Source organism: Schistocerca cancellata, chromosome 8, assembly GCF_023864275.1.
Source record: "Schistocerca cancellata isolate TAMUIC-IGC-003103 chromosome 8, iqSchCanc2.1, whole genome shotgun sequence".
Lineage (NCBI taxonomy): Eukaryota > Metazoa > Arthropoda > Insecta > Orthoptera > Acrididae > Schistocerca > Schistocerca cancellata.
In genome coordinates this window covers 448835935-448863625 of record NC_064633.1, presented here as the reverse complement: position 1 = coordinate 448863625, position 27691 = coordinate 448835935, and the positions used below count along the sequence as shown (strand labels likewise).

At 44.2% G+C, this 27691-nt stretch overlaps 1 protein-coding gene across 5 annotated transcripts in view; it reads left to right on the top strand.

Annotated features, from left to right (window-relative positions):
• LOC126094827 (protein daughter of sevenless) overlaps positions 1-27691 on the top strand; it is a 282985-nt gene that overhangs the window by 20553 nt on the left and 234741 nt on the right. The window contains exon 1 of one of the 5 annotated variants that reach the window (XM_049909421.1): positions 26693-26796. The exons of the other annotated variants lie outside the window; for them this stretch is intronic. The gene's annotated coding sequence lies outside the window, so the exon portion shown is untranslated. Of the gene's footprint in view, positions 1-26692; positions 26797-27691 lie in introns of those variants that run through there. 5 annotated transcript variants of the gene reach the window in all.

The following is a 27691-nucleotide window of genomic DNA, read 5'->3' as shown; positions in this document are numbered from 1 at the left end:
TTTCGACTTCTTCGTAGGAATCGAAGTGTTCCTCAGCCAATGCGTGTCCCATTGATGAAAACAAATGGTAGTCGGAAGGGGCCAAGTCTGGTGAATACGGGGGGTGGGGTAGCAGCTCCCAGCCAAGTGTTTTGCTTGTATCCTGAACCAGTTTTGCTTTGTGTGCAGGTGCATTGTCGTGTAACAAAATTACTTTGCCATGTCTTCTGGCCGATTCTGGTCTTTTTTCGATCAATGCACAGTTCAAATTGATCATTTGTTGTCTGTAGCGATTAGTATTCACAGTTTCTTTTATTCACAGTTTCACCGGTGTTTAGAAGCTCATGATACACCGCACCTTTCTGATCCCACCAAACACAGAGCATTGTCTTCTTGCCGAATCGATCTGGTCTTGCAGTCGATGTTGATGGTTGTCCCGGATTAACACATGATTTTTCCCGTTTAGGATTCTTAAAATAAATCCATTTTTCATCGCCAGTAACAATTCGATGCAAAATTGATCTTTCATGTCTTTGAAGCAAAATCTAACAAATGGTTTTTCCGTTTTCCATCTGTCTTTCATTCAATTCATGTGGCACCCATTTTCCACACTTTTGGATCTTTCCCATAGCTTTCAAACGGTCAGAAATCGTTTGTTGTGCAACATTTAGCATTGCTGCCATTTGCTTCTGACTCAAAGTATCTTCATCCAATATAGCTTGCAATTCGGCATCTTCGAACTTTTTTGGTGGTCTTCCACGTTCATTTCTTACATCAAAATCATTATTTCTGAACCGTTGAAACCATCTTTTGCATGTTGCTTCTGATAGAGCATGATCACCATATGCCTCGACAAGCATTCGATGCGACTCTGCAACACTTTTTTTCAAATGAAAACAAAAAATTAATGCTTTCCGCAAAACATCACTTTTTGGTACAAAATTATACATTGTTAACACGATGAAAACATATATTTGTTCCATGACTTGATGTATACTAAACATCTTCGACAGATGTCATACAACCAAACAAAAAGGAAAAAAAATTAAAGCTCGTTCACAACAAATGTTCCCTATCGACAGATTTGTATCTTAACGCTCATTTCATACCGGTATACCTGTTACCAGAAAGAGGCGACACCACGTTTTGCTACATTTGCAACATACTTAGGGTCTTCACAGAGTGGATGACGTGAATTAAGTAATTAAGAATAACTATCTCTTATGCTAACCCCTTTTATGACAGGATGTTGTATTTTCAATCCAAGTTTATGTTGTTCCCCGACCCGACCCCCGCCCCTTAAGCGCTCTCTCTCTCTCTCTCTCTCTCTCTCTCTCTCTCTCTCTCTCACACACACACACACACACACACACACACACACACACACACACAGAGAGAGAGAGAGAGAGAGAGAGAGAGAGAGAGAGAGAGAGAGAGCGCGCGCGACTACAATGTGCCGACTGAATGAATATATGTGTGTGTGTGTATGTTTTATTTTGCTTGAGATGATGGAAATGGTGTGTCATATATTTCATATTAAATTGATAAACGTTGTACTGCCTCTTAATAACAATATACAGCCAAGTCATGTCCTTTAGCCCAAAGCCCATAGTGCACTAGGTATCTGCCACCTTAAAGGACCAGGATTTTTCTCTCTGTTGTTTGGAACTTACAGGTAGTCATGTCTGAAAAAAAAAGGTTTTAGAATGAAAAGCAATCATTTAAGATTTGTGTTCTCTTGAAAATTACAATTTCTTGCAGCTGCGTCAGTGGAGTAATACGCTCTGAGACGTCTCACAGGTGAAAACTGAGGTCATCGTTGAGACGGTGGTGTGTTTTAGAGGGCTTATATCCATTTTTTAGCAATAATTATAAAGTGCGAGCGGTGGAGAATGTATGTATCCATAAGAGGAGACTATGTTGATACATGAATTATTTTTTAAACAAAAAACAAAGATTTTGTTCCTAACACGCTTCCTTTCTTGAGCCATTTCATAGGTGCCGATGTCGGCATTTTTTATAGTGCTGTGCGTGGGACTGTTGGCAAACTGTAGCGCCTATATTATAGTCAGCGTGAAGCTATCGCTGTTGGCGTTATCGTGGAAATAGAGCGTCAAGTCGGGAGGGGGCTCGCAGCTTCCCGGGCCTTCTGGGAACCTCACGGATAAGAACTGCGCATGCGCGCCGCACGTGGGCCAACCAGCACGCTGTTGGTCGCCCGCACCGAGTTAACCAGAGCTTCGTACCACGGCGGACGTGCTCTCTGACACGCCACAGGTCGCTTTTCTAGTGTATCGCGTAGCAAGCCAGAGCTAGGTTCTGAAATCGTGTAGTCAAAAGAACTAGTCCGTAGCGAGATAATGTTTATAAACTACGGCACTTCCCCGTCAACTTCTTCGCCACGCCGGAGCTAATGCGGAAAAGCTGAACAGTGAACAGTTAACAGTTAACAGGGAACAGTATTAAACATCACAGCATATAAAATACGTTTGACGATATGTTTGTTGCCATTCCGGTTTTGAAGATTGTGTTCAACATCAGATGGTGGCATCGCATATGCAGACCAACCTATTAATCAGCTGTTGAATGTTTACAGACCCATGGGCCCCTACAATGAAAAGCATTTTCGAACAGGCAAAAATTCTAAATGGAAATGATTGTCAAGGATAAACTAAAGCCGGCCGGGGTGGCCGAGCGGTTCTAGGCGCTACAGTCTGGAACCGCGCGACCGCTACGGTCGCAGGTTCGAATCCTGCCTCGGGCATGGATGTGCGTGACGTCCTTAGGTTGGTTAGATTTAAGTAGTTCTAAGTTCTAGGGGACTGATGACCTTAGCTGTTAAGTCCCATAGTGCTCAGAGCCATTTGAACCATTTGATAAACTAAAGTTAAAAGCAACAGTGTAACTATATGGACAATAAACTTAAAATAAAACGTGTTCCAATTTTTTTCGGAAAACTTGGATGTTTCCTGCAGCACGAAGTATATCTGCAGTACATTTACCAGTAATGTGTACCTTATCAGCATTATCACGAAAGTTTCGAGATAAAGGGTCACCATCTGCACGTGAACACGAACAGCAGCTATCAGCGGCGGACATGGAAACTCAGTCACATACCACTGTACATCATCAGAAGTCAACTAAGCATTCCCCTTTACCCATGGAAGCATCTCCTCCCGTAAGTAAGGAAAAATAAAAAGTCGTTCGAAATCGAAGAAAGTGGCAGCAAAACCAATGGATCGGCGAGCGCTCTCCCTTTCCGATGGAGTTTCACGATTGAAGACACTGATACCCTCATGGGGGAACTGGAGAGCTGAGCACCGTCTCATGTTCCTCTGACCTCTCGGATGAATCACCACCGCTGAGGAGAAGGATGAGGACAACCACCGTTAATCAGTGGCTTCTGCTGGGACTTCCCTATTGCAGTGTAACTTAAATGGATATCGATTACGTTTCGAACAATTACAGCATTTGGCCCTGGAGAGACCATTCTGCACCTGCTTGCAAGAAACTCATTTTAAAGTCACCTACACACCTGTATTAATGGGCTGCCACCCCTACAGGAAGGGTAATGTTTCTGGAAACAGGGCTAAGGGTGGAGTGCTGTTTTTGTCGATGACAGATGCCAGTTCTGTCCTATCCGTGGTACCTCACAGCCATATAACCAGTTACAGTGGAAGCTCTCACTCCTGTTAAAATCGTGGTGTGTTCTTTCTATCTTCCACCTCATGATCCACTGGCTGCAGATGCATTGGCAGAACTCGTTCGGGAACCCCACGCCCCCGTCCATTCATCCTTGTGGGTGACTTTATAATGCACACAGAAGTGCTGTGGGGCACCGCTACCATTTACACCAGAGCGGGTTATCGAGCGCCTCGTCCCTTCAGGGAATATCTGCCTTTTGAACTCTGGTCAGGCGATACACGTTTTTACAGCTACAGGGTCAAAAATGGTTCAAATGGCTCTGTGCACTATGGGACTTAACATCTGAGGTCGCCAGTCCCCTAGAACTTAGAACTACTTACACCTAACCACCCTAAGGACATCACACACATCCATGCCTGAGTCAGGAATCGAACCTGCGACTGTAGCAGTCGCGCGTTCCGTACTGAAGCGCCTAAAACCGCTCGGCCACCGCGACCGGCACCTACAGGATCATCTTCATCCATTGACCTTCGTTTTTGCTCCGAGCTTATTGTAGACTTCCGTACAGTGGGAAGTGACGACAGATTTGCATACCAGTGACCACTTTCCAATATGGGTTCGTCTGCTGACTCTGGCCGTGGTCGACCGGAGACCATGAACACGGATTATTCAAAGGGAAAATTGATTGTGATACAGTCAGAAGGCCATCTTAGAACAATAGGATTGTGTTTTGCAGATGGTAGGCCGTATCACTTGTGTGATCCAATGAGCTGCCACAGATTGCATTCCCCAGTTTGGCAACTACCTTAGGCGATGGCCTGTTCCTTGGTGGAATGACAAATGTCACTGGGCAATGAGACAGAAGCGCAGCTTTGCAGGAAAATCAAACATAATTCAGCTACAGAAAACCTTCGTGCTTTCAAGTCTCTGAGAGTGGAAATGAGCTGTGTGATAAAAACAGAAGAGAAACTTGAGGAATAAATTCGTGACTGCTGTTAATTGATCTATTTCCACTGCAGAAGACTGGGACTCTATAAGGCCGATTTCAGGCAGGAGTACATCTCCCCTTATGGTCTTGTTGAGAAATGGGATCTTCGTGGATGCACTTAAAGACATGACTTAGGTTGTAGCTGATCACTTTTTTGCCATTACTGCATCATCCAGGCAAACTTCTGCGTTCCAGATGTTCTGTAGGACTGTGAAAAATAAGGAGGCTCTGCTTCTTCCCGTTTAATGAGGCCTACAATCTTCCATTCCCCACATGGGAATTGGAATCAGCTCATTCATGGCCAGAGACACTGTTCCATTACCATGTCACATTCATTATGCCATGCTTCATCATCTGTGCGCTGATATCAAAGGCAAGCTCCTATCTTGTTTGTTAGACCGACTTGAAACAAGGCAATAATTCTGCTATGGAAACCAGGCAAGGACTGCCCATCCCTAATGGCTACTGATGTGCAACCCTTACTAGTTGTATGGGGAAGAGTCTGGAGCGCAGGGCCAACTACCGCCTCGTCTGGCTCCTCATATCCGGAGGTCACCTGTGCTGCTCCCAGTGCGGTTTCAAGCGCTACCGATCTGCCTTAATAATTTAATTCTGCTGGAGACAGCGATACAGAATTTCTTCTTACACCGATCCCATTCTGTTACTGTGTTTTTTGACTTTGTAAATTGTTAGGCACCACTTGGAGATAGAACATCCTTCACAAACTTCATGAACAGCAATTATATGGACGTCTGCCACTTCTTATCCAGTCATTCCTCGATGAAGGGTGCTTTCGATATTTCCTTGGTGATGCCTTGTCCGATTGCTACGTTCAACAGAATGGGGTCCCTCAAGCAATGTACTCAATGTTACACTGTTTGAAGTCGCTATCAGTGGCATCTCCTTCAGTCAGGACCCGTGCTAAATGCTCTTATTTTGTGGATGACTTCGTAATCTGCTACTCTTCCTCCGATCTTACGACAAGAACGAGGGAACTATCGCTGACCAGCTGGATGCTGGAAACAATCTTAAATATTTTTAAATGCCTCAGTAGAAAGACATTGAGAGCTGACAGGCCCTGCCTCCTGTAGTTATATGGAGCATTTGTTAGATCACGGTGAGATTATGGCAGAGCGGTTTATGCTGCATCCCGTATGTCCTGCTTCAAAATCTTAGTGTCCACCATGAAGCCATTCGGAAATCGACTGGAGCCTTTCGGACCAGCCCAATTCAGTGTCTGTGTGCAGAGACTGATGAACCACCACTCTGGATTCGACAGCGCCTTCTTCTAGCTCGAGAGGCCCTGAAAAGCTCAACATTGTTTCGGCCATTGGTACTTGTTGCAGCAGGCCATCCCATCTCGAGTGGCTGTTCAGGAATGTGCCACATGCGGCCAATCCATGCGGGATACGTGCTACTGTCTCAAGGATGTGGATACACCGGACATCCGAGTACACAGCCAGGGATGGAACAGATTGCCTCCTTGGCGCCTTCAGAGGCCCAAAGTGGTTTTAAGCTTGACACAGTGCAGGAAAACGTGTACGACAGATCACGTTTTCACAACTCTGTTTTCAGTTATGTACGTACCACAGTTTTATCGTTGTTTATACCGATAAATCCCAGCAAGAGAACGCCGTCTGCTCCTCTGGTGCTGTCACTGATAGTTTCCAAAGTGCGCCTTCTGGAACAATTTACAAATTAGAATGCGAAATTGTGCATTGTGATGACACTGTAGTGGATTCACAGGCGTCACAGTACAACGTTTCTCGTCTGTTCTGCCTCGTTTAGTGCGCCAGAAGTCGTCCACCAAATGTATCCGGTAGACCAGCTGATTTACCTCAGCTGCTGCAGCAGCGTGGCAAGGAGACAGCGGAAGAAGCGTGACGGGATGATGTTGTACGTCAATGTGCCGTCCCCTTGCACATGATCTCATAATCGGGCCTTATCCCTAATCTCATGCGTCAAGTTCTTACTATGAACTAATCTGCGTGTGGGAACCGCCATAGTGTCCCCCTCCCCTCCACACCACTACCACCACCACAACGAGAATGACTTGCTGACTTTTCGTTTGGGTGCTGATGACAATGACGATGATACTGAACGACCCACATCCAAAATCATCGTAACCATACATTCGCAGTTATCTCGCAAACTGTTAGTTTTCGGACCCGTTTTTACTAGAACTTTTTTTTTCTCTTATCAAGAGCCCAAGGAAAAGCAGTTAATGTCTGAGGGAGGGGAAGCGGCCGGGGACGTCAAACGATATAGCGCTTGAGTGGGGAAAAATGTTCTCGAACAGGCCCTGGCTGTAAGGTTGGACTTCGAGACAAAGTAAGGAAGAGGGAGGTGAAGAAGACTGGTGTTCCCCTTTTCTGTTACGTGGTTACCATATGGCTTATGGCAGAAATCTGTTGTTAGGAAAATTTAACTTCGCTGTTACTTCGATCGAAAAGTTGACTCCCCGATGCCTGCAGCCCCTGCTTAAGGCGTGCAAAACCAGGCGCGGCAACATAGCGAGGCGCTTTCTTACACGTGATGCAACATAAATCTTACTCGTCTTTAGCCTCGCTGGCAGCTGTAATCTGAATATGAGGCGCGCTTGAGAGAAAGCGTATTCAGTCTCGAGTTATTGCGGGCCGTTCAAGTTTCACATCAAAGCCTCATTACTACTACTACTACTACTACTACTACTACTACTACTATAGCTACAGCCACTTCAGCCTTTGAAGCTTCCCTTCTCCCCCTCCCCCCTCCCATCCTCAAGCAGCACACAAAATTGATTAATATTTCGGGTGGAGTTGCGTCAGCCGTAACGACTCCAGAGAACAGAGGCTGGTGCGTGACCTACATTACGTGTCACCATCCTGGCGAAAAAGAAACCACTTCAGTTCTCGTGCTGCTTTGCAAGTATCAACCAGCAGACCGAAGCGAAGGCCCGCACTGCCTTGTTTTCGCCCTAGAAGGAGCGAGAGGAGGAAGAAACGGCGTACACAAAACTACCTTCCCCGGTTATATCTCCATCTTCCTCGGTTGTATCTGTCGATTCGTCATTTGTTGTCATTGACGGTAATGCCGAGTCCTTATGTTCGAATCCAGTGGCTTGTCTGTTTTAGGTTGTTGAAAATATCGCCTTCTCCGAACAATGTTCGTAACTGTGCTGTGATTTCTTTGCATGTAAAATGTTCAAATGTGTGTGTGTATTCTTAAGGGACCAAACTGCTGAGATCATCGGTCCCTAGACTTACATACTACTTAAACTAACTTACGCTAAGAACAACACTCACACCCATGCCCGAGGGAGGACTCGAACCTCAGGCGGGAGGGGCCGCGGTGTCGGTGACATGGCGCCTCAAACCACGCGGGCACTCCGCGCGGCTCTTTTCACATTCTCACACTACTGCGTTAAACATCGCGTTGTGTTTGAATTTGAAGTTAATTGCAAGTTTTCTGTTGTTTGTTCTGCGTTCTTATCTGGGAAGTGGGTTCCTATCCCTGGTGATAATTCGCGCATTGTAGTGACACAAGCAGTTATGAAGTGGGGAAGCCCGTGAAGTCCCGTCACTACCTCCAGATCTCAGTGCATCACGCTACAGAGACGTTCTTAATTACGTTTCTAGGTGACATTGTTTCTAAGTGGCACTTGTTAAATAAACTGTGGTTAATCAGCTATCTTATCTTGCTTGAAATGTTTTCGCAGTTGCGAATACGAACAACTGTCAGCTATATAAGGGTATGACGACAGTGAAAATAGTGCCGGAAACGGACTCAAACCGTATTTCCATCTTTACGCGAGCGCCGGCTGCGCCTCGGTTGGCGGCTAGCTTGCATGCGACTCCCCTGGCGGCAAGCGCTTGAATACTTGGTGACGACACCGGAGCACCAATACCAGTCGCCATAGGCAAGTTGCTCGCTTGCACTGTGGAAATCGCTCTTTCAACGCTAAATCAGAATATGCTTCTGGCAGGAAATGTTTCTTTGAAATATAAACTGTTTCGGAAAGTACCATTGTGCTGGTACGTAGTATTAAATTGAGAGGGAAGTGAACGTGGAGAATTCAACATGTTGCACAAACACTTCGAGAGTTTCAGGACGCTGGTTGGTTATTTAGGAATCCTTCTCATGACTATTAGACTACAGAAAAATTACAAAAAACAAATGCTAATTACTGATGATTGAATAGGAGGAGGGAGGAGAAAGGAACGGAGAGGGAAGGAAAGGGGTTAGTGGTATCAGCTGCATCAGGACTATGTGCGGCATCAGCGGCGACGAGTGAAAATGTGTGTCGGACCGGAATTCGAACCCGAGATCTCCTGCTTACTAAGCAGGTGCGTTAGCCACTGCGCCATGCGGGACGCAGTGTTTATCACAACTGCGCTACGTCGGTACGCCTCACGGGCAACCCACACCGCCACCGAGCGCCACCGATCCGCTGTCCCAGTTCGTTTCCTCCATGCTCGCTACTGTGATGGTTCAAATGGCTCTGACCACTATGGGACTTAACATCTGTGGTCATCAGTCCCCTAGAACTTAGAACTACTTCAACCTAACTAACCTAAGGACATCACACAACACCCAGTCATCACGAGGCAGAGAAAATCCCTGACCCCGCCGGGAATCGAACCCAGAAACCCGCTACTGTGAGATTCCCGCAGGAGGTCGGCTTATGCATCCTCACTGAAGAAGGTGGAGCCTTTGCGGATCTAGGAAAATAAATTATTCGTATAACTAATTACAGAGCCCTCCTGAGCATGTCCACGAAGTGGAGACGGAGCTGATGATATTGCCACAAGCTCTTCACTTTTTTTTTAGGGCTACAGTTAAAAAAATCCTACAGTGACCTCTGAATACAGAGATTCTAATATTCTAGGAAGTGGAACCCAATAAACAGATGTAAGTGCTATGCTCTTACAAGACGTTCAGTCTCCGGAGTTGGCATATATTCCTCAGATAGTCAACACACCTGAACCAAAGAGGGGAAGAGATACGTTCCACTGTTTCTACAAACGGTGGCCAGTTGTTGGACCTTCAGAGGAAAAAAATTGAAGTATTGAAGCAAGACATTGATAGAAGCTAAAATGGCTATTTTTTTTTTCTTTTCCCTCAGAGTTTGGCACCATACATGGTTGAAATTCCATGTTTACAAACTCTTGTAGTGCGAAACTAACCTCAAAACTTAATTGTTACAGAACTTGAATCGGTTCAAGATATCATTTCCCTTTTGCAACCTGCCTATATTAATGCTTCATCATCTGTGGTAGAAATGGAACAAACGAAATGATGTAATCTGCAGCGTTTATAAAGTAGATAAAGCAACTAGACGACACGCCATGAAGAACGAACACAGCCATTCTTCTGGCGATACTCCATGCGACGAGCTTAGTCACCTAGCACTCATTGCGGCCAGTCTCGTAATTTCAGTTGTTTGTTCAGTAAGGTTAATCGCCTGGCGAATCGTGAGGTACCTAGGCCCCAAGCGAGGCGCGTCCGGTGTGGCCGTAGCCTTAGAGCGAGACTTTCGCCAACATGGAGCCTGCCACGAGCTCCTGTGTGATGTACACTGAGTACGCGGACGCTGCTTGTTGACGGCTCCAGGAAAAATTGGGGCTGTCTCTCCTGCTGGTCCTGTTTAGAAATTCGGTTCCAGCAAGAAAACAGCACACTGGAAGAATAGGCGCTATTTCCTATTGCTACCCTAAAGGGTCGTTCCTACAAAAAGGTATATTCGTCTTAAAAGCAACTACTGAGGGAACTCTATTAAGTCGCCGTTATCTGGCTGGTGCTAACTACCAATTACGTCCTCGGAAGATACTTCTGGTCACCGCCCTCTGGTTGACCTCCAATAATTACACATTGAAAGACGTTGCGTTAAAACTAATCTGACCCAAAATAACTCCTTTACAGAGGGAATGTGGTACGTAATTTCCGTCTCATTGTCGTTTCGATGATTCATAGAAAATCGTGAGACTTGAGAAACATCCATAAAAGTAAAATCCAGCGATAGCACTGACCATGTGACATGATCTTCCCTTCCAGTCAACAACGGGCATATCTGTTGATTTGGTGCCTAGAGTCATTAATATTGTTTCTTGGTGCAACGCTGTATTGAAATCACACACTTTCGCGGACAGTCTCCAACACCTGTGGAGGACATCTGAGATGAACAGCGGGTAATGTACACCATTCGATCGGAGTGGCAGCAGATAAGGTCTTTTCTAATTCATCACGTAAGATTAAGTCCCCAGATTGATAGATAACTTTTACTGGTGATCTGAGAAGAGCGTGGAATAAAGAAAAATTTTCATCACGCTAGAAACGGGTATTGTGACAATTGAAAACACCGCTGCAGTTGAGGCCTCGCCCGTGGTCATAAAACTGCAGGAAGAAATCAGAAACTTCGAGACTTGCCGATGACATTGTAATTCCGTCAGAGACAGCAAAGGACTTGGAGGAGCAGTTGAACGGAATGGACAGTATCTTGAAAGCAAGATATAAGATGAACATCAACAAAAGCAAAACGAGGGTAATGGAATGTACTCGAATTAAATCAGGTGATAGTGAGGGAATTAGATTAGGAAATGAGACACACAAAGTAGTATATGAGTTCTGCTATTTGGGCAACAAAATAACTGATGATGGTCGAAGTAGAGAGGATATAAAATGTAGACTGCCGACGGTAAGGAAAGCGTTTCTGAAGAAGAGAAATTTAACATCGAGTACAGATTTAAGTGTGAGGAAGTCGTTTCTGAAAGTATTTGTATGCAGTGTAACCGTGTATGGAAGTGAAATATGGACGATAAACAGGGTAGACAAGAAGAGAATAAAAGCTTTTGAAACATGGTGCTACAGAAGAATGCTAAATATTAGATGAGTAGATCACATAGCTAATAAGAAGGTACTGAATAGAAGTGGGGAGAAAAGGAATTTGTGGCACATCTTGGCTAGAAGAAGAGATCGGTTTGTACGACACGTTTTGAGGCATGAAGGGACCACCAATTTTGTGTTGGAGGGAAGCGTGGAGGGTAAAAATCAGAGGGAGGCCAAGAGATGAATACACTAAACTGATTCAGAAGGATGTAGGTTGCGGTGGATACTGGGAGATGAAGAAGCTTGCGCAGGATAGAGTAGCATGGAGAGGTGCAGGAAACCAGTCTTTGGACTGAAGACAACAACAACAAGAACAACAACATGGGAGACTTAAGAGATAAGAGTGACGGAGGACATCGAAAAAGTTCAAAGGAGGACAGCTCGTTTTGTCTCATCGCGAATTAGGGGAGATAATGCCACGGATACGATACGCGATTGAGGTGGCAATCATTAAAACGACGACTTCTTCGTTATGGCGAGATCGTTCGACGACATTTCAGTCATCGACTTTCTCTTCTGAATGTCTAACTCTTTAGAAATGACCATCGTAATAAAATAAGGGAAATCAGAGCCCACAAGGTACGATTTAGATGTTAATTTTTCCTTCGTTCTGTTAGAGTGTGGAACGACCGAAAAAATATTCTGAAAGTGCTTCTCTCATCTCTCTGCCAAGGAGTTAAATGTGCATCGCAGAGTAATCGTATGGATCACTGTGACATGCATTTGTTATGAAACATACCCAACCATTTGTTTTGCATGTATTGTTCATTTAAGACATAGTACTACCTGAAGACTCAGTTCCAGCTATTGTTTCCTTGTTTCAAAATAGTTTAGAATTATCTGCAGCCCCTATAATTTTGACCACATAGGTGTGGGACGCCTTGTACGAAGATGTTTTCCTACGGGAACAGTCGTCGTGCAGTCATCCCGGACACTTGTGGCATTTCCACGCTGTATTTCCGCAATATTGCCACCATTTCCCGTCGGTACGCGCGCGTCGGCTTCCCCTGATAATTCCGCTCGATTTGACGCCAGTGTGTTCCCATTCCGAGGCATGGACTTGCGTTTATGCTTTACGTGGAACTACTGTGGTTATCGTGGCAGGAAAGGGAAGTGCTTCCAGCTAATACGAGCGGTAGCTTCCATCGGTCACAGGGCATTGCAGTTTTTGGGTATCTTATTATTTTGGGACTATTACAACTTTACCCACCACACAGGTTGCTGACGCACGCCTACGCGGTGGGACTCGAATACAAGGTAGCCGGTTCGAATCCTGGTCGTGGAAGAACTTTTCACAACCGGCATTTGGCCGGCAAGGAGAGGTTAAGTGGTGCTGGAAAGTTCCGGATCACCAGACTTAGCGCCAATGTCCTGCGTTAAATCCAAACGTCTCCAGTGTCCAATTCAGTGAAGGCACAAGGCATCGTTAATGGTGACTCGTCCGTCGAATAATCCTGGTTCTATTCGATATGAACAAGGTGTGGATCGTTACTGGGTTTCGCCGTGTCCCTTGTCATCATTGCAAAACTATTCAGTCGTATCTTCAAAAGAATTCAAAGTGGTACAAAAATTGGCGACTTGCATTAAATGATCAGAAATGTAAAATTCAGCACTTGCCAAAACAGAGAAAAAGTTGTTGCCTATGACTACAATACCAGCGACTTACAGTTGGATTCAGTCAACTCATACAAATGCCTGGGTATAACAGTTTGTCGCGATGTGAAATGGATCGATCACATACACTCAGTCGTGAGTAAATCATGTGGCGGACTTAGGTTTGTTGGTAGAATACTGGGGAAGTGCAATCACTCTAGAAAGAAGATTGCTTACAGAACTCTCGTGCGATCCGTCATAGGGTATTGCTTAAGTGTTTGGAACCCGTACCAAATAGGACTTAAAAGGGAATGTTGGACATACACGAAGGAGAATACCACGAACGGTCACAAGTGTGAGACGTGGGAGAACGTCACGGAGATGTTGAAGAAACTTACTAGCTCGGGGATGGACGCAAACTATGCCGAGAAAGCCTGCGTACAAAGTACTTCAAAGGATTAACCCAGGAATATATAATCGCGTGGATCGCGAAGTCAAGACTAGACTAACTACAGTACGCACAGAGGAGTTTAAAAAAAATCATGCCTCCCGCGTCCGATTCGTGAATGTGGTAGGAAGAATCCCTAATAACTGGTACAATGGGAGTACTCCCTGCTTTGCAGTTCATTAATTTTCACAGGGTATAGATGAGGAACGGGGCCATTGTTTGCGGAGGAGGAATACTCTTTCCGATCAGGCGGTTAAACAACAATGCCATACGACTTTTTTTAAAGACTTCGCGTATTCCACACGTACTTGTAATGAAAATTATTTTCTTCGATGTTGTCTGCACCACTATCTAACTGTAGCTGCTTTTATTACGTTCCTGCGCGCATTTGAGTACTATGCTGTGTGATATGCCACTTGCTTCACGGGCAGTCATTTGAGATCGTGTGAAACCCAGCTCGCTCTATTTGTGTACGAGAACCAGAAAGCAGTAGATGCCGGCGCACAGGTTGGTGCCGCGTTCCTTAACTTCCAGAAGGCGTTAGATACAGTCCACCCTGCCACCTAATGAACAAAAATTAGCGTACGGGATTTCAGACCAGCGTCTCATTGCCCTGAAGTGTTTCTAGCTAACAGAACGCATTCTTAACGGAGAGGGACCGTCAGATGTAAAATTACATCCTGCGTACTCCAAAGGTGTGCTGTAGGTAAATTACTTTTCACTGTATGTATACATAACGTAGAGGATAAAGTCCAAGTTCCATCGGCATTTTCGTTAATGATGTTTCGTGAACAGAGAACACTAGAAAATTGTAGCGTACTGTTGGAAAACGTGCAGATGATCGACACTTGGTGCAGGGAGCGGTAATTGGCGCTCAGCATAAACAGAGGCAAACTATTATGCATGTATATGTATTGTATGATTACACGGTTGCAGAACAATCACTGGAAGCAGTTGCTTTGATAAAAGTATACATACGGAGCGATTTAAAGTGGAACAACCGTATAAAATTAATCGCGGCTATGGCGGATGCCAAACTGAGTCATTAAAAAAATCCTCAATAAATGTGATCCATCAACAAAGGAAGTAACTTAAAAAACACGCTTCGACAATATTTGTCGTTAGTCTGCGATCGGTACCAGATAGGACTGATAGAGAAAATAGTAAAAAATCCAAAGGAAAGCTGCGCGTTTCGTAACAGTCATTTAGCAAGCGCGAAAGCGTGACGAAGACGAGCCAACTCCAGTGTCAGACAAAGAAACAGAGGTTCTGCATCAGGGTCTGATTTACTGTCAGGGTTTACGAGAACGTACGTTCTTAGTAGAGTCACCAGCTTCCTCATACGGAAGGCTGGTGAAAAGAACTTGAAGGTAAGATATATTCGAGTTTACACGGAGACTTAACCAACAGTCGTTCCTTCTGCGAACCATTCGCGACTGAAGAGAAAGGGAGAAAGTGACAGTGGTACGCTCACGTGTACATAGAGTTTATTCGTCAAAGACGTTGTCTGTGAAAAGTGCATAAATGCTTTTTTAAATTTCTTTGTTGCACCTTTCGATTTTCATTAACTTAAGGAACTCTTGACTATGGGTAGAAGCGGTATTCATGACAGTTAGATCGATTCGACAGCAACCAGTCAAGTCACACAGCACTAAGCAATTTTGATGAATGCTGACGTCGGAGCATTGCCTGGCAAGAGTCTGGTAGCAATGACCTTTCAACATAACTCGACTGAGTGATTTCTTTGCATCAGCAGCGAGAGTAGTTGATTTAATTTCTTAGTGCAAAGAAAGAGTTATTTGGCAACACTGATTTCATGAGGGGGCTGATTATTGTTTAGCGGATATCTTTCCATTCTTGACAATGGGTATCGTTCATGGTCATTTCAGCCATTAATCTGCTGCAGCTTTGATCTCGAGATTGCTCGACAATTTGTCTTGTGAATTTACGACTCCCCGATCTGCAACATTTACAGGCTGGCGGTTGCGATAACGACTCAAACAAGACGCACGAAACTTCAGGGTTTCCCCAAGAGAAACGCTCGCGCTGCTGGGATTCCCTGATTCCGGCTTACGGCGACGTAAGTTGCTTTATCCTTTCACAGAAGGGTGGGGTAGGGGGGATACACTGCCACCTGAACTCCTGAAATTTTATTCCTGCTGAACCTTTCCTCAACAGCAATTTGTCGTTCAACTGAGTGCTCAATCTGTGGATGAGTTGACTATTGCAGATGCAGTTCAAGAGCGTTAGCAGACGAGCATAATGAAAGAATTCGTATTCGAAGAGCTTACATGCAGAGTTTTCGTGCCCGTTTTGAAGCTCTAACCAAATTTCAGAGTCAGTGGTTATTGCACAGTCAAGTCCTTTCCAGCTTTTGCTCAAAATGTGCACGTGATAGTTAGTGAAGACTCCGATGTTGCTGATGCTCGCTAAAAAAGGAGTGAGGAAGAAGGAATGTTAGTTTGGTATACCCATCTGCGGTGAGGGCATTGTGGACGAAGCAGAAACTTGGACTGGGAAGGATGAACACGCAAGTCGAGCGCCGCCTTTCATGGAATTATCCCGGCATTTGCGGTCAGGAAAAAGATAGGGTATGTACCGCCCTTCTCTCGAATTCGAATCCATTGTTTACCACTGCATCAACTCGCTCGGTGATACAGCTATATGATCGTGTTGATCAGGAAGCAATCTAGACCTGTACATCGGCAAAAGAAGCGAATGCAAATTAGCGGCCCGCCTGGATCGGAACGGAATTAGACAGAGAGTGATGAACTGAAAGGTACGAAGAACTCTATTAAGTACCAGAGTGAGAAACAAGTGGACACCAAAGCTGAGAACAGCGAATAGAATTAAAAGTAGGCCATCAGGTTAAAAGGATATATAATTTCTGTGGAACAAAGCACTTTTCTGTCAACGGGACCATACGAATTGACCCTTTAAGGACGAAAGTACCTTTCGCATGATGTTACTGCGAAGTAACATAGCTCGATGAAACTTGTAGCATACATAGAAAGAACTGCTACAGGTTTGTACATTAGGTAACCGAAAGAAATACGCAATAAGACGAACAGAAATGACACTTTTATTGAAAGAAAATAATGATATTGAAGTCACTGCGACTTACGAAGGTCCCCTGGATTTTACAGAAGTCGGGACAAGGTAATTAAAACGGCATTTAATCACCACGGACAGCAGTGCATGCTCTGCAACGTGTTCGCGTGCTGATTACAAGGTTGCTAAGCAGTTCTTGTGTTCGGACGTTCCTAAATCCTCCATCAGCGCGGTTGACAACTGCTGGAGATGCAGAAGGTCGTTGGACGTGCTGCAGTACGTCTTTTCAACGTATTCCACACGTGCTGGATGGCATCGAACGCGGGAGAACGGGCAAGCCAGTATATTCTCCGAATATCCTCCCGTTCCAAGAGCTGCTCTATCTGCGCAGTTCCATTCGGTCGTGCATTGTCACCCATTAAAGTGAAGTCAGGGCCGAATGTACCGCCGAAAAGACGCACATGAGGAAGGAGTATAATGTCACAGTAACGTCTACCGGTGAGGGTACCGTCTTCAAAGATTTGGAGATCAACACATCCGTCCGACATGATGCCTCCCCACAGCATAAAACGTGGACCACCAAAACGATCATGTTCGACAATGTTCTTGGGTGCAATATGTATGCCCCCCTCTCTCGCCGTTTGAGGCCACGTCCAGCAGTTAACTAATAGAAATCTCAAAGTTACTAATACAGTTTCCAGTAACTGAGTGCGTAGCCTTGAAGTCTCATAATCGTGTAGTCGGTTTTTCGAGTCTCGTTGGTACCAATTTTTTCACTTTCATTTAAAGTCCACATTTATTAGCAAATGTGTTGTTTAACAAATACTGAACCTTAGTTTTTAAATAAAAACATCTTATTTCGTGTTTCCATTTTTTAAATGCCTTACTGTGAAATGAAATAATTATGTACATCAATAATACTGCTCTGTCTCTGAGAAAAAAGGAAGTATTTTATTTTTTCGCATTTTTTGCACCACATTATTTGTTGTGAATACTCGTCTTCTCATGTCTGAGAATACAGAAAGATTTTTTTGTTAGTTGGGCAGTGGCCTTAAAATCCAGTATCTATGAAGAAAGTCGAGTGGTCATTCCATAAGGTCTACTCGAAAGTCAGATTGTGTCGTTGAAAACCTGATAAATTCGAATTAGGTACTCTTTCCAGCAGTTACTAACAACAACTAAGGGGAGCTGTGTGGTGACAGGAAACTGCTTAGCGTGTTGGTTTTCCTACTTATTGCGATTATCTATTTCCTTCAGCTCTTTAGGAATGCGTACGTCCAATCTTCAGAATGCCGCTAAAGAACATTGCGAGGATGAGGACCAGTAAGTTCGTTATGGATACCATCAGTCCCAGAGGCTTTCCCAGCTTTTGTGCTTCTTAGTGCATTACAAAATATTCTGAGTATACTGGAATTAACTTTGGCTTTTCTCAATTCCTGCATTACAAGCTTTCTTGGCGATTTGTTCTAGAAGATCGTAATAGGGAGATGATCCGGTGAGCAGCTTTATTTGACCTTATCAGATTCTTATTTTTCTGTGCGGGTGGGCTTGTTCCAGACTCTAGTTCAAAGCTTTACGATTTGAGTGTCAGAAATCGATTTTTTTTAGTTTACATCCATTCTTGTCTGTGAGTCAAATCGTAGTAGTTGACTGGACTGAGAAATTAAATTTAATATTTTAAATGTTTTGTGTCTGTAACATAATGATCAGTAATACAGTGTGTTCCATCATACCCTAAATAAATGTTTTTTTTTCTAATTTGTTTAGGTATGAAAGCGTTTAGCGTCTGTATAAATATCGCAAAGAAAATCGCACTTCTTTGATTTTGTCATTTTGCGAGATAATAGATATTATATGGCGTCTCGAAGAAACTCCAGTGAACTCATTACCTAGCGATTCTGTTTGACTTCAGCTATCCTGATAAAGAGGGAAATAATAAAAAAGTGACTGCAAGTCTGATCAACCAACAACAGCCAGGCATACTCGGTTTTCTGTTGGGATTGATGCGACTATACAAATCCACAGAAACTGGAAACAGACATTTTGTGTTCTTTCAGTAGATCACGGGTGGGTTAGTTCTGTTAGCTCAAAATCACTATACGGCGTCTTTACTGTCGGTGACATAATTTTTCTAGTGTGGTCGCGAGACGAAGGGACAATTAAGTTTGTGAAGCTTTCTCGATAATGGCAGAACAAAAGTGAAGAGAGCAAGGAATGTGGAGGAAAAAAGAATATTGCCCACTCACTTCTCTTCTAAGTGTCAGAATCACACTACATAGTAGAACAGCGAATGCTGTAAAAGTTGAACACTGGCAGTCGCCTCGTTAGATATAAAACTTTTTTCTTAGCTATTTTTCGACCTGATATGACGTGCTTCACTTAACTACTTACCATCTCGTATTTAAATATGTGCACGAAGAATTAATCTGTACAGGAGAATTGAGTTAATTAGGTCTAAAGTAAAACTACCATCAAATCAAAGGTTGGTTTATAGCATCGCAGTGCTTTCATATAAATGCGCCTTTTGGAGGTCACATGCCCATATCTTTCTTCCAAACATTGAGTCAGCCCGACATTTTATGGAGGGACCTACAGTTTAACGTGGACTCCGAACCACAAGACCAACTCAGTATTTTTAACGTTAAAAATCATTGCCAGATGCGATACGTGATGGATGAAAATTCCATGTCCGAATGGTGGTCGAATATCAAACCAATGGATTTCTAGCATGGGACTTAGCCAATCAACCACATCAATTAGGAGTACTAGCTCGCAGAACGTACTTCTGAAAACTGTCTCTTCTCCTCATGCATTCCACGTAAAGAATCCTTAAGAATTGTCTTTATACATGGTTTACGGTTTAAAATGCCGCGTATTCGAACATTATCGAATAACACGCCATATATCTTTAAGTAATAAAACCCAGTAAGTTGTCCTGGGCGGCGAGTGTTAATCAGAGACAAGGTTATTGTCATGTGTGCGCCAGCGAAGTGTGATAGGAGCTCTCTTATTCTCTGTGTACGTAAATGATATGACGGATAGAGTGAGCAACAATCTGAGACTCTTTGCTGATTACGCCGTTTGTACGAGAAAGTGTCGTCGGTAAGTGATTGTAGGAGAATAGAGGACGACTTAGAAAAATTGTCTATTCAGTGTGATGAGTAGTAGATCAAAGGGAGAACGGGGGCAATGGGCCTGTTGTTTCCTTATCTCAGGATGAGATAAAAGATAAGACTTTGGGGTTCATTGTTCCAGTCTGCAGTCATCACTGGACCCGCTTCCTCCAGGCACGTGATGATGCTCTGGAACTGTAGGAATTTCATTTGTTGTCTGTTTGCAAAGCGAAAGGAGCATATTTGTTTGTGGTTATTCTTATAAATAATAATAATAATAATTTAATATAAGGTTTATTATTATCAACAATTTTTCTAGTGTGGTCGCGAGACGAAGGGACAATTAAGTTTGTGAAGCTTTCTCGATAATGGCAGAACAAAAGTGAAGAGAGCAAGGAATGTGGAGGAAAAAAGAATATTGCCCACTCACTTCTCTTCTAAGTGTCAGAATCACACTACATAGTAGAACAGCGAATGCTGTAAAAGTTGAACACTGGCAGTGAGATGAAACATCAGCAGCATAACTGTGGAACTACATAGAAAATAGCAATAAATATATCGTGCTGCGCTGTAGCTGACGGCGTACCACCGTGTAACACCTAAGCAATAAATCGCACACCAAACACACACTCCGCCATAGCGTTGGATATAAATGCACTTCTTAAAAAGACGTGCATGAAGTAGTCCCCAGTGTCCACACGTGTTGTTGTTGTTGTTGTTGTTCTTGTTCTTGTTCGTGACCATCCCGCGATCATGTGACGATCGCACACCTCTTTCGCTATTCCAGCCTGGTAAGACCCTTCGGCTAATGCTTGACAAAATGCTTACGCTTATTAGACTGAGGACATTTTTATGTGGTGTATATAGGATGAGTCAAAAACACATCGGAATGATACACAGATATTTTTTTGCGATAACTTACAGAATAGGTAGACGTGTCGTTTTGTAGCAAACAACCTCGCGTTTGATTCTCGTAGAGAATCCGTACCCCGTACCGCCTCCAGGAGCGCCAGCGTAACTCTTGGCGTAAGTTCCGTGTTTCCTAGATAATCGCTTCCCAGATCGGTGGATTGGCTGTGAAGGGTCGCTCGCACGGCCATTTCGCACCTCAGACTTACCACTGGATTTCTTTCCTTGGGGGTTTCATTAAGGACAGTGTGTGCTAGTAAGTTCCTTCCCTACCGTGCAATTTAGCCGACCTGAAAAACCAAATCTACTCTACCGTTGCACGAGTTTCTCTCGGTTTACTGCAACGTGTAGGGGAAGAAATTGACTACCGATGGGTTGTTTACCGCATCACAAATGATAGTTACATCGAACCAAAATCACACTTCACACTGTTATGTGAAACTTGAGGTCGTTCGCTACAAAATTACATATACCGATTCTTTAAGTAATTTCAATAAATTCCTATATCGTTCCAAAGTTGTAGAGTCCTTTTCGAATCGCCATGTATAGTGCTATTTGCCCAGGTCACTGGACATTCTTTATGTGTTGTGATGTACACGTTAATATGTCTCGATTAAATGGAGGGTCTCAAGCCGATGTGTAACTACTCTTAAAAGAGAAAGGTAGATATAATGGGTGCTTTGTAGCTCATGTCGTTTGTGGACGATGAAGTACATTCCTGCAAATGAATCCTGACCCAGAATATGTATTAGGTCGCTCCAGATCCATACACGTACGTAGTTACTGCTTCCAGCTATAGTGTTCAACATCACTACTGGATATTTACCATAAATTTCTAAGTACGATACCTTTGCTGCTTCCTATTACTACGCAGCAAGGTCAATAAAAACAGAAGATTGCGCAGTAAGTGTTCTTTGCCATTCTTGGCTGACGCTGTGACGTCAGTAAGGAACGGCATCTGCTGTGGGAATATCCCTATAACATGTGTGCCGGCGTTTATGCAAGGGTATTTGTGGTATGTTCTAGTTTGTACTGCAATAATGAAACGTAAGTTGGTAGCCTGCTATTGCTAGAACGTTACTCTCACATACTGTAACTTGACCAGCCTTCAAACACACTGCAAATTAAAGTATCAAAAGAAAAGAAGCGCAGAGTGTAGTCTGTTTCTGCAGTTTCCTGTCAGTGTGAACGTTCGAAATAGGGATGCAAGTTTTTAAGTTGGCACTGGGAAAAGTTGCAACGAGTATACAAGATCTGTATAACGCTCGTTTTCATTTAGTATTCATCGCAAGTTTGAAAGAATTTCAGCTGATAGGTGGACACTGTTGTTTTCACGCTAGAAATTATACAAGTACCTTATTGATAAACAGTATTTGAAGTAGCTAACCTAATTAAAACATCCTTCAAAATATCTGGGTTTATCCAAGAACGCAAGGTTGATACTACTGGTAGAAGTTATCCGAGCTTTTCCCTGAGAAAATTTATAATTTTTGTGCGAAACGGCGGGTAAAGTAATAGACTTGCAAATGTTCTCTTAAACCCATCGAGCCCGCTTTGACCCATGTAATAAATTTCTGATTTGATTGGGCGAAAATAGTTTGCCCAATTATTCGATTAATTTCACGAGAAACAAGTGCATTTTTATTACTTTCTTCATCGTGAAGACGTCGTTTCGTTGATGAGAACTGACTTCTAAGTTCATTATTATGTGCTCTCAGTTTCATGCTCATGTTTTCATATGAGCATTTCTCCTGTGTAACTCCAGTACGGAATTCTCTAAACTGGATTTATTTGAACCATTGCAAACAACTTGATCTGTAAATGTACATTATAGGCACACCTCATCCGTCTGTGGATGTGAAGTGCTCTGAACCGTGGTGTGCCATTACTGGCGCTACTACTGCAAGACACAATTATGCCGGAAATTCAACAAATCTGCAATATACTCAGTTCCTTTGAAACGAGGAGAGCATATTCTAGCATTTGCAGCATTCACGGCGTCTTTCCTACAGTATTTCGACAGCCAACTCTTCGGCAGACTTGGGATGTGAGAGAAAGCATGAAGCACTACATCATTACTTTCAGTGTTGCGAATGGGAGAATTACAGCACAACACGTCATTGCTTTCATTCCTAAATCACTTACTATACAAAAATAACTAAACGAAAACACGGAAGCACACAGTCTCCAATATACAAATGTGGGCGAAGGGTTCCTCTTTGACGTCATGCGCGCAATGGCAGAAACGCGCCCCTCTGCCTACAGAGTCTGTATCAAGACAAAAAAGGGTAATTGGCGCCCATCCAGTCCGACATCGACGTGGTGACCATCTCGAAAGACCTACTGAGCCACTGTATTTGTTGGTTACTAATGGTGGACTTCACGGGATGTGGGGCCGTTAAGTTACCTGTGCGTCCGGGTAGAATTACCCACTAACAAGGTCGCATCGAGGAGATAGACAGTGGACGAAAAGGGAACGAGGGGTAGCGGTTTAAAGGGCAGAGGGGTGGGGGGGTGGGGGGGAAGTGCCAAGGGAAAATTCTCTGCGTTAGTCTGGTCGCGAAGTAAGAGCAGTAGCAGTTTTCTTGCAATCTGCGATAGATCTTGCAACCGTAGGGTGGTTCTTAGTTTTAGGGAATCGGGAAATGCCCGATACCGTTCTCATAGCGTAGGTCGTCATAAAGAGTGTCCCTCCTTTCGCTGACCTGGGCACCTGCGAAGTCTCCTGTGCCTGCTGCAGCGTCTGTACCTGTAACATGCCAAGATCGTCCGTCATATGTGGTCGATTGGTCATTAATCAATCAATCACTGTGTAAAGCTTTTGTTTGGGTTTGTTTGCGTTTAGTCTGCAGTACGGCTCCCCTGCGTTACCGGTTGGTCGGCTAGTTTATACCTGGTACTGCCCGTTAATTTTGCTGTGCTGCATTGGTTAACCAGTATTTGTCACGTTTGTGTGTGGATGTTACCCATAGGTGGTTAATTGGCGTAAAGACTGACGAATCTCTGGTTATAAAAGGGGGCGGGAATGGATGAGAGTTTGGTTCTTATTGACGGGGAGAGGTTTCCCGCTTTTGTTAGGTCGTTTCCCTTCAGACGGCACGTGCTGTCTGCTACTTGCAGCGACCGCGGTTCATGTCTGGACTGGGGCCGTGGCGAGGCAGTCATTCTCTGGCCGGGTCTTCGGCCGGTGACGTGTGGACTGTTTCGCCCACTTTTTTTTTTATATAAAGTGCATTTCCTATTGTATATGGCGGAGAGAGAGTTTAGAGTGCGATTTATTGCTTGGGTTCTACTCAGTGGTTTAATCAAACAGCCGTAGAGCAGGACGAGACCCTGCCACGGCGTGGCGCTGTCCAGAGCGGAGGTCGCTAGCTGCCGATGCTGGAAAGATACGCGGCGGCCTCAAAACTTCCGACGTCGCTCATGCCACGCGCCTTGTACAATGACTAAGTGATCGCCCCTGCGACAGGTAATGTTGCTGTGATTAGTTTAGAGCGCTATCATGTTATCACACTCCAGCAGTGCAGTTCCAGCGTGCACTTTAAACTTTTTGAGGACTTGTGTGTTATTAAGTAATTCATTGTGGAAGTTGTTAAACTCGGATTTGTTGTCGTATCATGCTGTGCAAATTGTTTACTGTGTAAAGCCGGTGTATTAGAATAGTGCACTGCAGTACTGGTTAAACATTTTTTTTTTAACATACGTCCTGAAGTGACAAAACTCGTGGGATTCCTCCTTTCGCCAGGCGTAGTACAGCAACTCGACGTGACGTGGACTCAACAAGTCGTTGGGAGTCCCCTGCAGAAATACTGAGCCGTTCTGCCTCTGTAGTCGTCCACAAATGCAAAAGTATTGCCGGTGCAGGATTTTTTGCACGAACTGACCTCTCGATTACGTCTCATAAATGTTCGATGGGATTAATGTCGGGCGATCTGGGTGGCCAAATCATTCACTCGAATTGTCCAGAGTGTTCTGACATGCCGCATTGTCATCCATAAAAATTCCATCGCTGTTAGGTAATATGACGTAGCTTAATGGCTGCAGATGGTGTTCAAATGGCTCTGAGCACTATGGGACTTAACATCTGAGGTCATCAGTCCCCTAGACGTAGAACTACTTAAACCTAACTAACCTAAGGACATCACACACATCCATGCCCGAGGCAGGATTCGAACCTGCGACCGTAGCAGTCGCGCGGTTCCGGTCTGAGCGCCTTAACCGCGAGACCACCGCGGCCGGCGCAGATAGTGTCCATGTAGCCGAACATAAACAATCATCGGTTCATTTGGACCAGGGGACCCAGTACATTCTGTGTAAACATAGTCCACAACCATTATGAAGGCACCACCAAGTTGCAAAGTATCCTGTCGACAACTTGGGTCCATGGCTTCGAGGAGTCTGCGCCACATTCGAACCCTCGATCACCTGTTACCAACTGAAATCGGGACTCATCTGACTAGTCCACGGTTTTCCTGTTTTTTAGGGTCCAACCGATATGGTCACGAGCCTAGGAGAAGCGCTGCAGGCGATGTCGTGCTGTTGGCAAAGGCAATCACGTCGGTCGTCTTTTGCCATAGCCCATTAACACCAAATGTCGCCGCACTGTCCTAACGGATACGTTCATCGTACGTCCAACATTGATTTCTGCGATTATTTCACTCAGACTTGTTTGTATGTTAGCACTGGCGAATCCACACAACAGCCGCTGCTTTCGGTCGTTACGTGAAGGCCGTCGGCTATTGCGTTGTCCGTGGTGAGAGGTAATGCCTGAAATTTGGTATTGTCGGTACAGTCTTGACACTGTGGATGTCAGAATATTGAATTCCCAAACAATTTTGTAATGGAATGTCCCATTCGTCTAGCTCCAACTACCATTTCGTGTTGAAAGTATGTTCATCCTCGTCATGCGGCCAGGAAACCTTTTCTCATACATAACCTGAGTAGAAATGACAGCTTTACCAGCGCGCACTGCCCTTCTATACTTGGTGTACACGATACTACCGCCATCTGTATATTTGCGTATCGCTGTCCGATTACTTTTGTCACCTCGATGTCTGTTATAAGTGGAGGCGTGGGGATTTTGGGAAATTACATCATATAGTAATGGGAGGTCAGAAAATGTTGCTGCATATCTTTCAATAAAAGTATTTCGGAATTCCAGGAAGCATTATCTCAGTAATACACTCCATTCCTTCTACTAATTTTCGTAAGGACGGTGATGACCCCGACGTTGATCGCCTCTCTCTCTCTCTCTCTCTCTCTCTCTCTCTCTCTCTCTCTCTCTCTCTCTCACACACACACACACACACACACACACACACACACACACAAATGTGCTTTCGTTTTATTAAGTGTCAAGTTGCTCTTCGGTATTATGTCGTCAACATGTACTGAATGAAATATTCGAAATATGCACTGAATTCTATCTTCCCAAAGTTGGTGTTATTCTTAAAAATGGTTCAATTGGGTCTGAGCACTATGGGACTTAACATCTGAGGTCATCAGTCCCCTAGAACGTAGAACTACTTAAACCTAACTAATCTAAGGACATCACACACATTCATGCTCGAGGCAAGATTCGAACCTGCGACCGTAGCAGCTGCGCGGTTCCGGACTGAAGCTCGTAGAACCGCTCGGCCACCGCCGTCGGCCGTTATTCTTAGGGCAGAAGTAAATGAACCAAGTGTACTGCTGTTTTTCCGTCGTTTATGATAAGAGACCCCATCCATGTATTAGTCAGTATGGTATAAATTAAAAGTTCTCAATGGTAATATTAGTCTGCAAGCCGAGAGGTTTTACATGCCTCATTTATCATTTGGTTAGCAAGATGAACCCAATTTGTTAGTTCCTTTCTTCCAACCCTTGACGATTGTTTATCATACAGACCATTTTTTTCTCTTTTCATGGAATTTTTTGGTTTTATTCCACAGGGTGAAAACTGATGCTGCTGCGTGTCGCAGTTCTTCAGTGTTACATTTGTACACCTGCGTGCGTGTCGTGTCGTTAAAAGCTCAAGGCCGTGCACTGAGTGATGCCAGTCAACTTGCCCGTAAACAAAACAGACCAAGTGCCAACAAACAGCTGTACGTCGCGCTTAGAGCACTTAACTGTCACGCAAGGCGTCGCATCGTTAAGTTTCTTACTTTTCTTTTCGTTAGTAGCAAGAACCAGTTGACAACGAGCACGCGTTCTGTCTGTCGTCGCAGGTGAGCAAATAACGATACGTTGCGCCTGAAACGTGATAACGCGTCAGTGCATTTCGCTTCCACAAACGTGGGAAAGCACTGATTCTTCTCAGAGCGAGCACCAGTACAGGTTGTTTCTGTTCCAAATAAAAGTATTGAAGACGTGCTAGTGGCAACAGTGTCATGTTAGTAACAGTCCGTCAGTATTAGGTGAATTCCGAATAAAATTCTGAGGAGGGGGTGGTCACTTGAAACACACAGTGATGCATTTCGAAAAACGTCAGCCGTGCTTTTCAAGGAGGTGCTTAGAACTATTTATTTATAGAACTGCGTAATTGAAATTTGGTTTACATCCGATAAGTCGATCTCTCGACTGAAGGGGAACATCTACCGTGTTCAGTATGGTGTACCGCTCGAGCCAATGTACTTGAAATTTTTTTTGCGTGGTCTGATTTCCTCTGGAATCTCGAAGGAGTTAGTGATTACTGCTGTGGAGTGAATGTAAAGAGGAAACCTGGTATTGGAGTCGGCACCATGAGCGTAATAAGTTTCAACTATTCTTCGTAAATAATAAGTTTCTTCGCAAAAGTCAAATATCCGTCAGTTCCTGTACTTATAATAATAACGAAGCCTGGTAATGCAATCGTACGGTGCAGGGCTCGGTAGAACAGCAGTTAGATACCCGTCCGGCCATCCTGAATTAGGTTTTCCAGTTTTTTCCCTAAATCGCTGGACGCGAATGCTGGTATGGTTCAGCGGCGAGGGAGCGAGCGATTTTCTTCCCGAGTCGGAGCATGTGCTCCGCATTTATTGATCTCGTGGTCGTCGTTAATCCCAATTCTTCTTTCATGCTTGTTTGTATCAGTCGCTAAGTATCAGATGCTAATCTATGAAGTCGGCCTTTTTTCTGTCAGTT